This window comes from Hypanus sabinus, chromosome 25 (genome assembly GCF_030144855.1).
Source record: "Hypanus sabinus isolate sHypSab1 chromosome 25, sHypSab1.hap1, whole genome shotgun sequence".
NCBI lineage: Eukaryota > Metazoa > Chordata > Chondrichthyes > Myliobatiformes > Dasyatidae > Hypanus > Hypanus sabinus.
Window position 1 is genome coordinate 3405958 of NC_082730.1, and position 17210 is coordinate 3423167.

Below are 17210 nucleotides of genomic sequence, written 5' to 3' on the forward strand. Positions count from 1 at the left end.
TCTTCCACAAATCCAATGTCTAATCCAATTGACTCCTTATTTTGAATGTTGAGTAACTGAACATTCTTGACCCACCTCCCACTGGGACCTTGTCAGACGCCATGCTAATCATTGACCCTGGCACCTGGGAGGCCACATACCATATGGGTGTCACTTTGCGAACACAGAATCTCCCGTCTGTTTTCTAACTATTGAATCCTTATCACAACTACACTCCTCTGGTCCCTCCTTCCCTTCTGTGTCACAGAGCCAGAGAGCCGGTGGCTGCAACTTTCCTCCTGGTAATCCTCACTCCAAACAGAATCAAAAATGGTATACTTATCAGTGGAATTACCACATGGGTAGTTCAGCATTGCATTTCCTTTCCTGACAATCACACAACTACCTGCCTCCTGCAATTTAGTGATGACTACCTCCATGTAGCTCCTATTTATCACCTCCTCATTTTCCGGTATGAGATAAAGGTCATCCAGTAGCACCTATGGAGCCTTGACACAGTTTCAAAATAACTGCAGATCAATGCACTTCCTGTACCTCAGACAAACAGCATGCCACCAGTCCTGGGCCCATGCTCACCACTCTATGTACTAGTAGATAAAGAAAGAGAAAAGAAAGGTATTGGATACTTACCTCAAGCCCCTGAATGTTGAAGACGCAAAGTATCCTGGGATGGCGGAAGTGTATGAACTTGGCAATGAGCTTAACAGAACAAGTGCTACACCTGCACCTACACATCCTTGCTCACTACCATTCAGGGTCCCAAACAGTCGTTCTAGGGAGGCGACACTTCACCTGCGTGTCTGTTGGGGTCATGTACTGTGTCCAGTGCTCCCGGTGTGGCCTCCTGCATCTTGGAGAGACCTGACATAGAGTGAGAGACTGCTACTTTGAGCATCTATAGTCCATATACTAGAAAAAGCAGGATCTCCCAGTGACCACCCACGTTAATTCCATTTCTCATTCCCATGCAGATATGTCTATCACTGATCTCCTCCACCCATTTTAATTCCACTGTGTAATGAGGCCACACGCACGTTGGAGGGACAATACTATAAATTCTACCTGCGTAGACTCGAACCTGATGGTATGATCATTGATTTCTCAAATTTCCAGTAATGCAACTTCCTTATCATTCCCCATCTGCTTTGCCGCTTGACTGCCAATCCCCTCCCAATTGTTTATTCTTCCATGGCCTTCTTTCCTCTCCTATCAGACTCCCCCATCTCCAGCCCTGTAACTCTTTTACTAATCAACTTTCCAGTGCCTGAAACGCTGACTGTACTCTTTTCTATAGATGCTGCCAGGCCTGCTGAGTTCCTCCAGCATTTTGTGTGGGTTGCTTGGCAGAGAGGTTACAAAGAAACATAGCAACATAGAAAATGGGTGCAGTAGTAGACCATTCGGCCCTTCAAGCATGCACCGCCATTCTGTATCATCATGGCTGATCATCCAACTAAGAACCCTGTACCTGCTTTCTTTCCATACCCTCGATCCATTTAGCCAAAAGGGCCATATCTACCTTCCTCTTAAATATAGCCAATGAACCGGCCTCAACTGTTTCCTGTGGCAGAGAATTCAACAGATTCAACACTCTCTGTGTGAAGAAGTTTTTCCTCATCTCGGTCCTAAAAGGCTTCCCCTTTATCCTTAAACTGTGGGCCCTCGTTCTGGACTTCTCCAACATCGGAAACAATCTTCCTGCATCTAGCCTGTCCAATCCCTTTAGAATTTTATACATTTCAATGAGATCCCCCCTCAATCTTCTAAATTCCAGTGAGTATAAGCCTAGTCGATCCAATCTTTCTTCATATGATAGTCCTGCCATCCCAGGAATCAATCTGGTGAACTTTCTTTGTACTCCCTCTATGGCAAGAATGTCTTTCCTCAGATTACGGGACCAAAACTGCACACAATACTCTGGGTGCGGTCTCACCAAGGCCTTGTGCAACTGCAGTAGAACCTCCCTGCTCCTGTACTCAAATCCTTTTGCTATGAATGCCAACGTGCCGTTTGCCTTTTTCCCCGCCTACTGGTCCTGCATGCCCACTTTCAATGACTGGTGTACAATGACACCCAGGTCTCGTTTCACCTCCCCTTTTCCTAATCGGCCACCATTCAGATAATAATCTGTTTTCCTGTTCTTGCAAACGCCGTGGATAACCTCACATTTATCCACATTAAATCGCATCTGCCATGAATTTGCCCACTCACCTAACCAATCCAAGTCACCCTGCATTCTCTTAGCATCCTCCTCACAGCTAACACCGCCGCCCAGCTTCGTGTCATCCGCTAACTTGGAGCTGCTGCATTTAATTACCTCGTCTAAATCATTAATATATATTGTAAACAACTGGGGTCCCAGCACTGAGCCTTGCGGTACCCTAATAGTCACTGCCAGCCATTCTGAAAAGGTCCCGTTTACTCCCACTCTTTGATTCCTGTCTGCCAACCAATTCTCTATCCACATCAATACCATACACACAATACCATGTGCTTTAAGTTTGCACACTAATAACCTGTGAGGGACCTTGACAAAAGTCTTTTGAAAATCTAAATATACCATATCCACTGTCTCTACCCTATCCACTCTACTAGCTGCATCTTCAAAAAATTCTATAAGATTCGTCAGACATGATTTTCCTTTCACAAACCCATGCTGACTTTGTCCAATGATTTCACTGCTTTCCAAATGTGCTGTTATCACATCTTTGATAACCGACTCTAGCATTTTCCCCACCACCGATGTCAGACTAATCGGTCTATAATTCCCCTGTTTTTCTCTCCCTCCTTGTTTTTAAGAAGTGTGGTTACATTAGCCACCCTCCAATCCTCAGGAACTAATCTAGAATTGAAGGAGTTTTGAAAAATTCTCACTAATGCATCCACTATTTCTTGGGCTACTTCCTTAAGTACTCTGGGATACAGACCATCTAGCCCTGGGGATTTATCTGCCTTTAATTGCTTCAATTTACCTAACACCACTTCCCGACTAACAAGTATTTCCCTCAATTCCATCATCTCACTAGACACTCGGTCCCCTACTATTTCCGGAACATTGTTTATGTCCTCCTTAGTGAAGACAGAACCAAAGTAGTTATTCAATTGGTCTGCCATGTCCTGGTTCCCAATGATCAATTCACCTGTTTCTGACTGTAAGGGACCTACATTTGTCTCAATCGATCTTTTTATTCACGTATCGATAAAAGCTTTTGCAGTCAGTTTTATAATCCCTGCCAGCTTTCTCTCGTAATCTTTTTTCCGTTTTCTAATTAAGCCCTTTGTCCTCCTCTGCTGGACTATGAATTACTCCTAGTCCTCAGGTGTGCCGCTTTTTCTGTTTAATTTATTAGTTTCTTCATTGGACTTGATACTATCCCTAATTTTCCTTGTCAGCCACGGGTGTACAACCTTCCCTAGTTTATTTTATTCGCAAACTGGGATGAACAATTGTTGTAGTTCATCCATGTGATCTTTAAATGCTTGCCATTGCATATCCACCATCAACCCTTTAAGTATCATTTGCCAGTCTATCTTTGCTAATTCACGTCTGATACCTTCAAAGTTATCCTTCTTTAAGTTCAGAACCTTTGTTTCTTAATTAACTATGTCACTCTCCATCTAAATGAATAATTCCACCATATTATGGTCACTCTTACCCAAGGGGCGTCGCACAACAAGATTGCAAACTAACCTTTCCTCATTGCTCAATACCCAGTCTAGAATGGCCTGTTCTCTAGTTGGTTCCTCAACATGTTGGTTCAGAAAGCCATCCCGCATACATTCCAAGAAATCCTCTTCCTCAGCACACTTAGCAATTTGGTTCACCCAATCTATATGTAGACTGATGTCACCAATTATAACTACTGTTCCTTTATTGCACGCATTTCTAATTTCCTGTTTATTGCCATCCCCAACCTCACTACTACTGATAGGTGGGCTGTACACAACTCCCACCAGCGTTTTCTGCTCCTTAGTGTTATGCAGCTCTACCCATATTGATTCCACATCCTCCAGGCTAATGTCTTTGCTTTCTATTGCATTAATCTCCTCTCTAATGAGCAGTGCTACCCCACCTCCTTTTCTTTCCTGTCTATCCCTCCTGAATATTGAATATCCCTGGATGTTGAGCTCTCATCCTTGGTCACACTGAAGCCATGTCTCTGTGATCCTAATTACATCATATTCATTAATAATTATCTGCACATTCAATTCATCCATCTTGTTATGAGTGCTCTTCGCATTGACACGCAAAGTCTTCAGGCTTGTTTTTACAACACACTGAGCCCTTATACAATTATGTTGAAAAGTGTATTCAATTATGTTAATTTGATGGCTTAAGTAACAGGGGAAGAGCGCGCATTTGTAAACATTGGTATTTTATGTTTGTACAAACAGATGAAATGCTTTGAGAGGCTGTTCAAGGACATCATTTGCAGTATGCTACACCCACACTGGACCCCTACAATTCGCCTCCGACAGAAGATATTGACAGCTGACGCAATAACCACGGCTCGACAATTCGTCCTTACACATATGGAGAAGTAGGAAGCTTCTGAGAGAATGCAGTTCTTGGACTACAGTTCAGAATTCACACCATAATTCCCTCCGGGCTTGACAAGAAGTTCAAAGACCTTGGCCGTCACCCTCCCTTGTCCATCTGGATCCTGGACTTTTTGCCAGATCGCCGGCAGATAGTAAGAGTGGGCTCCCTCACCTCTGCTCCTCTAACACTCAACACAGGTTCCCCTCAGCCCTTATCCTAAGCCCTCTTCTTTACTCTCCGTATACCCATGACTGTGTCGCCACCCACAGCTCCGATCTGCTAATTAAATGTCTGACGGTACTACATCTATTGGCCTTATCTCAAATAATAACGAGGCAGCCCAGCGAAGAAGTTACCACGTGACATTGCGGAGTCCGGAAAACAACCCCTCCTTCAATGTCCCAAAAACAAAGGAACTAGTTGTGGACTACAGGAGGAATGGAGACATGCTAAACCTTATTGACATCAATGGATCTGGGGTTGAGAGGGTGAACAGCTTTAACTTCGTCCGCATAAATATCACAGAGGATCTCACGTGGTCTGTACATACCGGCTGTGTGGTAGAAGAAGGCAGAAGAACGCCTCTTTCACCTCAGACCTTTGAAGAAGATTGATATGGGTCGCTAAATCAACTGAGATGTCACAACTGAGAGCTAAATCAACAATGTCACAACTGAGAGCATCTGTACTGGCTGGTATGGGAGCTGTAGTTCCCTCAATCGCAGGGACTCGGCAGAGTGTGGTGCGGACAGCCCAGCGCACTGTGGATGTGAACTTCCCATTATTCAGATCTCTTACAGAGATAGGTGCGTAAAAGGGGCCCGAAGGATCATTGTGGACCCGAATCACCCCGACCACAAACTGTTCCAGCGGCACGAGAAACGGTACCGCAGCATAAAAGCCCAGGACCAACAGAATCCGGGACAGCTTCTTCCACCAGGCCATCAGCCTGATTAATTCACGCTGATACAATTGTATTTCTATGCTATATTGACTGTCCAGTTGTACATACTATTTCTTATAAATTACTAAAAATTTCACATTGAGACGGGGAGGTAACGTAAACATTTTTACTCCTCGCGTAAGTGAAGGATGTAAGTAATAAAGTCAATTCAATTAACTATATCAACGCATCGATGCTTAGGTAAACCCTTAATCTGTTTTCGATCTTTTCTTCCCCATCTCTAACTTTCACCCTCCCCTTCCAAGAAGCCCTCGGCTTTCAGGACATTTAGAAATCAATGGACTACCACGTTTTACCTGGCTTCATCACTCTCCGGATCTCCCTGCACCCAGCTCGGAGGTCGGGCCAGAAGTAATATCAGTTGCAATGGTAAACTCTGTCCACCACGCGATCTTCCAGTGGGATTTTATCAACGCTACCAACAAACAGATTCACCTTGCCTGCTTGTATCTCTGCCCGCAACTTCTCGCTTGCCACATTGTACATGCACTCCGAGATAACCAGACAGTACAGTTTACCCGCAGGGTGTATGAGGCGCCGAGCAGCTTCCTGCAACCCCAGACCCCGTCCGAAGCCCAATTCCAGCACCACGTTTCCGGGCTGGATATCACAAAGCTTCACGGCACTCGCCTCCAGGAATCCGTTTGTTTCCAGAAACTTTATTACCATCCATCCCCACACGGTGTATGTGGGTTTCCCAAGCTGCTGTGTGAGCCGCTGAAACAACATTTCCACAACTGCAGCTGCACCGGAATTTTGCTGGATGAACATCGATTTCTTAAACTTCCGGTAATCCTCCCCACCCCACCCACTCCACCGTTCTCCGTTCCCATTTCCGTCTCTCGCCTTACCTGCCGATTACCTCCACCTTGTGGTGCTTCTCCACCCTCCCTTTCTTCCATGGCCTTCCGTCATCTATCAGATTCCCCCTTTACTTCATCCCTCCTACTCTCTCGGTTTCATCCTCATTTATTACCTTGTACTTCCTCTCCTCCCCCACCCATTTATACTGACTTCTCATATCTTTTTTCCCCAATCCCGATGAGGGGTTTTGGCGCAAACCGTTGACTGTTTACTCTGGCTGATAGGTGCTGCCTGCCCTGCTGATTTCCTGCTGCAATTTGTATGTATTACCCTTTTCCAGCATCTGCAATTTTTTATTGTTTCTCTGGATGATTGACAGGTGGATTAACCATTCCGAAGTGAGGGTACGACCAGTAACAATTTACTGTGGGAATGAACCAATGAGCGGACCACAGCCGCCACTGGATCCCGGAGCGACAAACAATCTGCCAGCGCAAATCAACCCACTGCTCACTTCCCTGAAAGGATGAGAACTGACGTTTTCAACGAGTGTCACTGAATGCACAACCTGTCCTACGTTAAGGTGAGTGGGTAACAAGTAGATTCCACGATTATTCAATCAGAGGCCACATTATTAGGTACAGGAGATAGCTGAAGAAAAGTAGCCACTGGCTGTTTTGTTCACCCTCTCTGTCTAATCAAGAGAAATAACACTCTATGTTAAACTGATTAAGACTGTGACTTGAACACGAAGAGATTCTGCAAATGTCATAAATCCAGACCAATACACATGAAGTGCTAGAGGAACTCAGCAAGTTAAGCAGCAACTAAGGAAGGGAATGCACTGTCAAACTTTAGGATCAACGACTTCCGCCCGGACTGGAAGGGAATAGGGCAGAAGACAGAATAAGAAGGTGCAGGGAGGGTAAGGGTTTTTATATGCATTTAGTATGCATTACCCTTTTCCAGCATCTGCAATTCTATTGTTTTCTGGTTGATTGACAGTTGGATTAGCCATTCCGAAGTGAGGGTACGCCCAGAAACAATTTACTCGTGCGAATGAACCAATCAGCGGGAGGCGCCGAAAATCTCAGCCGCTGGATCTCGGAGCGACAAAAAATCTGCTGGCGCAACTCAACCCCAGCAGGTAGATTATTTTTGAGACAAGCAGAAGCAGGTGAATGGGCATTATCCTTTTTTGCTTTCTAGGATTGGTAGACAAGATTTTAGTTCAATTGTAAGACATACATTAAAACATTTGTTTCAGTTTCGTAGATTTTTTGTTTTGAATAACTTTGTCCTCGCTAGTAATATCCATCTTAACTATTTTCAAACCATCAATTATGGATAAGGCCCTTTTAATATGGAAAACTAAGGGAGTAAAAACTTTTTTAGACGTTATTTTTCAGCTGAAACCATCACAAAAAGGATTGATAGCTATTATGTATACACGGCTTATGAATTTACGAATGATGTCTACTGATAAGGTTAAGCGTGCTTGGGAATTGGAACTTCAGGAGTCACTTTCAGATGATCAATGAATAAAATTTATTATTTAGTCAACAGTTCATCCATCTGCACCCATCACTCCTTGATTCAGTTCAAGGTGGTGTACAGGGCACATATGTCCAAAGATAAACTAGTGCATATTTTTCTAATGTTAATCCTACACTACATTTCATCTGCCACTTCATTGCCCAGTCTCCCAATCTGTCCAAGTCCTAGTCATAGAAAAGTACAGCATAGAACCAAGTCCTTTGGCCTCTCTAGTCCATGCCAAACAATTTAAACCTCCTGCAAAATCGTACACCTCCGTACATACACCAACCATCTATGTACCTATCCAAACTTTCCTTAGACATTGAAATTGAGTTCATTTGCACAACTTGCTCTGGCAGCTCATTACACTTTCTCACAATCCTCTGCTTCCCTCACGATTACCTTAAACTTTCCACCTTACAACCAAGGACCTCTATTGGTAGTCCCACCCATCTTCAGTGGTGGAAAACCCCTTCTTACATTTACCCAATTTGATTCCCCTTGTAATTTTGTATTGCTCTGTCAAATCTTCCCCTCAGTCTTCTATGTTCCAGAGAATAAATTTCTAAAGTACTTCCACAGAATTCTTGCTTCTTCAACACGACCAGCCACTACAATACACTGTCTTTGTAAAATCCGCAAATGTGGCCACAATATCATCAATTCATTCATCCAATTTATTGATATCTGTGAAAAGAAACGGTATTGACACTGACCCCTGCAGAACACCACTAGTCACCAATTTGCAACAAAGCCATCAATTCTATCGTTCCAATCATTGACATGTAGCATAATAAGAATTGGTCCCAACACAGACCCACATGGAACACAACTAATCACTGGTGACCAACCAGAAAAAAGTCAATTTTTGCCCCACACTTTGCTTCTATCAGTCCACCAATTTACTATCTATGCCAGTAATACCATGTGTTCTTACTTTGGTTAGCAGCCTCATGTGAGGCATCTTGTCAAAGGCTTTCAGAACATCCAGGTATACAATGTCCATGGACTCTCCTTTAACTATTCTGCTTGTTATTTCTACAAATAATTAAAACAGGTTTGTCAGGCATGTTTTAACCTCAAGGAAACTGTAATGACTTTGGCCTATTTTTATCATGTGCCACCAAATATCTGGAAATCTCGTTCTTAACAATGCGCTCCAGCACCTACCCAGCCACTGAAATCAAGCTAATTTGCCTATAATTTCCTTTCTTTAATAGTATAGTGACACTTGCAATTTTCCAGTCTCCTGGAAAAAACCTATGTCACTCCAATTTTCAAGAAGGCGGAGAATCAGAAGGAAGGAAACTCCAGGCCAGTTAGTCTGACCTCAGTAGTTGAGATGATGTTGGAGACAACTATTAAAGATTAGGTGCTTGGGCACTTGGAGACACATGATAAATTAGGCCATAGTCAGCATGGCTTCAGCAATAGAAAACCTTGCCGAACAAACATGTTGGAATTCTTTGAAGAGGAAGTAAGCAGGATAGATAAAGGAGAATCGGTTGATGTTGTGTACTTTGATTTTCGGAACCCCTTTCATAAGGTTTCACAAATGAGGCCATGAGTCCTTGGTGTTACAGAAAAGATTCTATAATGGATAAAACAGTGGCTAATTGGCGGGAGGCACTAAATTGGAATAAAATAAAACAAATAAAAACAAAAGATACTGGGAGAACTCAGCAGGCCAGTCAGCATCTATGGGAGGAGTCAGTGATGACTTGGAAAAATTGAAGCTCTTCTGGTCGGCTGCCGATGAGCAGTGGTGTTTATCAGGTGTCTGTGTTGGGACTGGTTCTTTTTATGTTATATGTCAAAGATTAAAATGATGAAATTGATTGCTCTGTTGTAAGTTTTTCAGATGATATGAAAATAGGTAGAGGGGCAGGTAGTTTTGAGCAGATGAGGCAAATGGGCAAAGAAGTGGCAGATCAGATGTAGTGGTGGTAACTGTATAGTCATACACTTTGGTAGATGGAATGAAGGGGTTCACTAATTTCTTAATGGAAGGAAAATACAAAAAACTAAGTTGCAAAGGAAATTTGGATTTCTAATGCAGCATTCCCAAATGGTTAATTTGCAGGTTGAATCGGTAGTGAGGAAGGCAAATGCGACATTGAAATTAACTTGAAGAGGACTAGCATATAAGACAATGCCATAATATAAAAGCAAGGATGAAATGCTGAGATATTATAAAGCAGTGGTGAGGCCTCACTTGGCCTAATGTGGGCAGTTTTGTCCCCTTATCTTAGAAAGGATGTGTTGAAAGTGGAGAGGTTTCAAAGGAGGTTCACAAAAATGATTCCAGCATTGATTGGCTTGCCATACAAAGTAAGTTTGATGGATATAAGCCTGTATTCAGTTGATTTTGAAAGAATGAGTGGTGACATTATTGAAACCTAATGAATGGTGAAATGTCTTAATAGCGTTAATGTGGAGAGGATGTTTTCTATGGTGGAAGAGTCTATGACCAGAGGACACAGTCTCAGAACAGAGGGGCATCCTTTTGGAATGGAGGTGAAGATGATTGTCTTTGGCAAGAGATGGGTGAAACTGTGGAATTCTTAGCCACAGGCTGCTGTTGAGACCATGTTCTTATGTATATTTAAGGTTGATTGGTTATGGCATGAAGGGACTCTAGGTGGTGGCAGGAGCTTGAGGATGAAAGGAAAACTGGATCAGCCCGATGACATGGCAGAGTAGACTTGAAGGGTTAAATGGCCGCGTTCTGCTTCTATATAGTATGGTCTTATATTCTTCCGTTCGCAACTTGGGGATGGCAGGAACCTCACACCGGCTAATCTCCAACTGTGCTACAAAACGATTTCCGTTGTTCAGTAAATAAGCATCCAAATATAACACCTTGAGTCCAGTATTCATCACACTTTTCAATTTTGACTCACTATTACGCTTACCTCTTCCCATCTATTGGAATTCTATGCTATTACCTGCATGTCCTTCCACACAGTCTCACTGCACATGCTTCTACTTGCATGTCCATTATGCCAAATAAAAAAGACATGTCATCAGGTGTGGATATTGCCCAAGTGTGGAGTGAGAGACACTGAATCAGGTCGATATTTCACAGTGTTTAACGTGAACAATATTAAATGGAAAAGAAAATAATAAGCACTAGGCCACATGGGGCTGTTAACTAAAACATTCAAATGGAAAATGAAGTCTACACTGCAACTGAAAAGAACAACTAATAATAAAATGAATGCCACTAGTCTTCAGAGTCAGTTGACTCGACAGTCCAATTTCTCAGGCACGGTGGAAAGCAAGCACGCAGCTAGGCATTGCTGTGTCCTGGCTCCAAACCTCAACAAGTATTATGATGGAATGAATGGAGTTAAATACTATCAAATTGGAATAATAATTAGATGACATGTGCATATTCACAAGCGCAATTGCCGTATCTGCTGCGCTGCCGAATCCGTGGTTGTGACAGGGCCCCACTTTCTCGGCGCACCCCCTTAGGTGCCACAGACCTGTGTCTGCTGGAAGTCCCAGGTAAATGGTCTTGTCCAAGATGTCCTGTAGTGATGCTAGTAGATAAGTGCTATGGTGTGCACTGCCAATATCAAACCGAAAGATTTCCATGTAGAGTTAGAGACACGGGCTTTTAAAGAGGTAGCTCGACCAAGTGACACCCTGAGACAAATAGTTATCATTATGAGGACTCTCCGATTGAAGCTGATCAGGCATCAGCTTCACCAATAAAACTAACATGAAATCCTTGAGCCGAACAAAATAAACTTGAACTTAAACAGAAAGCACCAGAAAACCACATTACAAAGCGAGTAACTCAAGAAAAACACAAGGGACTCTTATCCCATTAATCACTGTTGGTAAGCAACAATTAACCAATTCAGATTATCTAAAAACCTTAGAGCCCAACGCTCTGATGCCCTGCACAGGCCTGAACTCACGAAAGGACCCCCCTTCCTTCCTTCTTTATAGCTGGCTCCTGATGGCCGAGGAAGAGCTGAAAAATTGAGATCCAGGGATGACTCAAGAGACATGGGGAATTTGAACGGGAGTGAGACTTGGAGATCCATAGAGACTGAGACCTGGGATCAAGAAACCTCAGGTGGGGCCGAGAGTGAGGCTTGCAAGTCCTTGAGAATGGCAGGACATTTTGAAACCCCCAAAACATTGAAAAAGCCTTGGAAATGATCGGAAAAAGAAAACCCTGGAAACATAAAGAAAATTCCTTAGGGAACCATGAAACTTGAAACCTAGAGAGGGAACTTTTTCAAATGTTGTTCACAATGTTTTATCTTTTACAATTTTTCCATTGACAGTTAGGATATATTGCCAATTTTACAGACCAAGACAGCATAGATAGGTTTCTTTCATCGCTAAACTAGATGTATTACACGAGCGTGGCGGTTGACCAACCCAAGTGCAGAACACAGGCGTGGAGGCAGAGCCAGGAGGTATTATTGATGTAGCGAGAATGGAACTTTTATCCAGGAGCGATGCTAGACTTAGAGCTGGCCGTCCTAGGAACAATGAAATGAGGTTACTCACACCGGTGTCCACGAAAGAACTGGCAGCTCCTTGTTGTGATCTCAGGGTGTTTATCCTGCATTTTCTGATGGAAAGCTGATGTGTGTAGTTAGTGGAACCTGGGAATGATTGGAAACTAAATGAGGGGATTGAGGCCCATTTCCTGATGTAAATAGCAAGGCAGGGGATTGCCAGAAGGGACTATGACAGTACCCGTATCTAAACGGGATCCTCCAGGCGATCCTCCAGGCCTGTCTGGATGGTCCCAATGAAAATCTATGATGAGGGAAAGGTCAAGTATGAAGGAACAGGGGACCCAGGAACTCTCTTCTAGACTGTACACTTCCCAAACTACCAGGTATTGGAAGCCCCTGCCCCTATGGTGCACATCCAGTAGTCTTTGGACAGTGTCTGCTGGATGGTTGTCGATGATACGGGAATGTGGGGGAGTTTCAGCTGGGAGACACAAGAGGCTGACGGAAACTGGCTTTAACTGGGAAACATAAAAAGTCAGGTGGATGCGCATAGATTTTGGCAGTTTTAGGCGGTATGCTACTGTATTGATAACACTTTTGACCTTGAATGGTCCCAGGAAGCGAGGGGCCAGTTTCCAATGCTCGTTTTTAAGCGGAATATCTTTGGATGTAAGCCACACTATCTGCCCCCGGTTGGTACTCAGGCGCTGGAGTCCGGTGTCGGTCGGCCGTCTTCTTATTGCGTTTTGCTGATCTGAGTAGGGCCGTGCATGCCTCTTCCCAAACCTTAAGGCACCGATCGATATACTCCTGAACCGACGGTATCACAATCTCCTCTTCTTGCGCGGGGATCAGCCCAGGGACCCCAGGGAACACTCAAATGGAGACTTTCCAAAGGCTGAGCTCAACAGAGAGTTGTTGGCGTACTCAACCCAGGTGGTCACTTCAGGTCGACGCATTGTGAGTGTAGTCAACCCAGGGGAGTTGGTCACTTCAGGTCGACGGGTTGTTTGCCAATACACAATGTCGCAATGCCTCCAGGTCTTGGTTGACCCTTTCCGTCTGCCTGTTCGTTTGGGGGTAGAAGCTGGGTGACAGGCTGACCGATACCCCTGAGGCTTGACAGAAGACCCTCCATAACTGTGAGATGAACTGGGGACTTCAATCGGAGACGATGTCAGCGTGGATTCTGTGGAGGCAGAATATGTGATAGCCGAGACGATCTGCAGTTTCTTTCGAGGAAGGGAGTTTAGGGAGGACTACAAAGTGCGCTGCCTTAGAGAATCAGTCCACCACAGTGAGTATGGTGGTGTTCCCATGTGAAGGGGGTAGACTGGTGAACACGTCTGGGGTGATGCGCGACCAGGGGCGACCAGGGACAGGTTGAGGACGAAGTAAACCTGCAGGTGGCCGATGAGAGAGTTTTCCCCGGGCACAGATGGAACATGCCAAGACATAGGAATGGGTATCTGCCTCCATGGACGGCCACCAAAAATGTTTTTACAGGAGAGCTAGAGTCCGATCACTCCCAGGGTGGCAGGCGAACTGAGACATTTGTTCCCATTGGAGAACGTGAGGCCATACAGGAGAACATACAGCCGACCGCCGGGTCCATTGCAAGGGATTGGGGGTCATCCTGTTGTGCTTTTATTTTGGACTCGAACTCCCAAGTGAGGGTGGCAACGATGTAGAATAGTGGGTGGATAGTCCCTGGGCTGGAAGTGTCCTCCTTGGTGTCATATTGGCGGGAGAGCATGTCTGGCTTCCCATTCTTGGACCCTGAATGGTATGTGAGGGAAAACTTGAACCATCCAAAAAATAATGCCGAACAGGCCTGGCAGGGGTTCATATGTTTGGTGGTCTGAATATACCTCAGGTTTTTCTGATCAGTCCATACCACAAATGGTTGTTCTGCCCCTTCCAGCCAGTGCCTCCATTCTTCCAATGCTAGTTTGAAAGCTAGGAGTTCCCGATTACCCACGTTGTAATTCTGCTCGGTGGGGGACAGTCGGCGAGAATAGAAGGCACAGGGTGAAGCTTTTCGTCTGAACTTGATCGTTGGGACTGGACTGTACTATCCCGGAGTCAGAGGCGTCCACCTCGACAATGAATTGACGGTTAGGGTCCGGATGGACCAGGATGGGAGCGGTGGAGAACCGCCTCTTCAGGTCAGTGAACGCCGAGTCAGCTTTGGAATCCCAACAGAAGGGTGAGTAGGCGAGTTAAGCCGGGTAACGGGGGCCGCCACTCGAATACAGTCTCTGATAAATTGACAGTGGAAGTTTTCAGACCCCAGGAATCGTTGAAGTTATTTGTGGGACGTGGCCCTAGGCTATTCTTCCACTGCCTGGATCTTCTTGGGGTCTGCTCTCACCTGCCCGCTCTCAATGCTATAACCCAGGAAGCTGACCGAAGGAACATAGAATTCACATTTCTCCGCCTTCACCATAAATTGGTTTCCCCACAGTCTAATGGAGGAATTGATGGGCACGGTGAACGTGTTCTTGTGGGGTGCTAGAAAATATCAGGATATCATCGAGGTAAACAAAGTTATTCGGCCGGGCAGAGCCAGTTCTGTTCCAGCTGCATCAGTTCCTCCCCCAGGGTGGAGGGCGGTGTGTGTAGTTAGTGGAAACTAAACGAGGAGACGAAAGCCCATTTCCCGAGGTAAATAGCAAGATGAGTGATTTGCCAGAAGGGACCATGACAAGCTGGTTCTCTGTAGATCTGTTTAATTTACTACATCAAAGTTCAATTTTCCAAATCTGTACCATGACTTCATCAAGGAGTTAAAATACTTAAGAAACATAGAAAACCTACAGCACAATACTGGCCCTTCGACCCACAAAGCTGTGCGAACATGTCCTTACCTGAGAATTGACCAAGGGTTACCCGTACCCCCTATTTTTCTGAGCTCCATATTCCTGTCAAGGTGTCTCTTAAAAGACCCTATCATATCCACCTCCACCACCGTTGCAGACAGCCCATTCCATGCACTCATCACTCAATGCGTAAAACACACTCTCCTCTGAATCTACTCTCAAGCACCTTAAAACTATGACTTTTCATGCTAGCCATTTCAGCCCTGGGGAAAACCTTTGACTATCCACATGATCAATGCCTCTCATTACCTTGTACATCTCTACCAGGTCACCTCTCATCCTTACTCATCAGGTCGCTCCAAGGAGAAAAGGCAGAGTTCACTCAAACTATTCTCATAAGGCATGCTCTCCTATCCAGACAAAATCCTTATAAATTTCCTCTGTACACCCTGTTGATATCCACATCCTTCCTCTACTGAGGTGACCAGAAATGAACACAGTACTCCAAATGGGTTTCCAGCTAAGGTCTTACAGAGCTGTAACATTGCCTCATGGCTCTTGAATTCAATCCCATGGTTGATGAAGTACTTCATACCATATGCTTTCTGAACAACATTGTCAACATGTGCAGTAGGTTTCTATCTTTTTCAATATTTTATTGATTTCTTACATGAAAGAATACAGACTACAGTAGGATATATAATATATATCGATTACAATATATTGGAATCACAAATATAGTCTCAGTACTCCATATCCCTATAACTTAAATTTTAAAATAATACTGAAAAAAAGATAATTTTATTACACAAAGAAAATCTAAATCCACTAACGGAAAAAAAAGAAACAGCTGTTTGGGTAAAAATAAAGGGAAAAAAATCTTATCATATAGTGAAACATATTATTAGCCAACATCTGTGCTTAATAACAAATCAAAGATTTTGAAAATAATTCTAAAAAGGTCCCCACAATGTTAAAAAGAATCTTGTCTAGGTTCAGAATTTGAACAGCGAATCTTCTCTAAATTTAAACATGACATAACATCATATCACCAATGAGTATGATAAGGCAGAATGACATCTTTCCATTTAAGCAAGAATGCCTCCTGGCTATCAGAGAAATAAAAGACAAAATGTGCAAAGCATGTGTCTCCAAAATAATATAATTTCCTCCAACAATACCAAATAAGACACTCAAAGGATTAGGCTTAAAATTTCTTTAAAAAGCACCAAAAATATTTGGAACACTTCCTTCCAATATTCTCAGACTCGGATAAGTCCAAAACATATGAATTAGTGAAGCTTCTCCATTGTTACATCTATCACAATTGGGAGATATATCAGAATATAAACAAGACTGCTTATTTTTAGTCACATAGGCCCTATGAAACATTTTAAATTGTAGAAGGGTATGACGGACACATACGATAATGTATTAACCAATTTAAAAATTTAATTCCTAGTATCCTCAGATACTGGAATCTGTAAATCTTTTTCCCAGTGATTTTTAATTTTATCTAATGGAATATTTCTCATTCCCAACAACATACCCTAAATATTAGATTTAGATCCATTATGGAAGAGTTTCAAATTAAAAATTGTATCAAGTAAATTCTTATCTGGACTTTTAAGAAATGTATGTACTTGAGAACGCAAAAAGTCTCTAATTTGCTAATATCGAAACAAGTGGGGTTTGGGGAGGCTATACTTAGCTGACAGTTCAAATGAAGAGAGACTATCTCCAACAAACAAATCCTGAAAACATTTAATACCCAATCTATTCCACTCTTTAAAAACTACATCAGTCTTAGAAGGTTTTAAAAGTAGTTAGAAAAAATGGGAATTGAAAGTGAAAAACTCAATAAACCAAAATATTTTCTAAATTATATCCAAATCCTCAAGGTGTGTTCAACTACAAAATTGTCAGTTAAGTTTAAAAAAATTATTAACATCATTAGCTTCTAAAGAAACCCAGACCGAACTGTCCTTTTGATTAATATAATATAACCAAAACATCTGATTCCACGTATTAACTGCCTAGTAATAAAA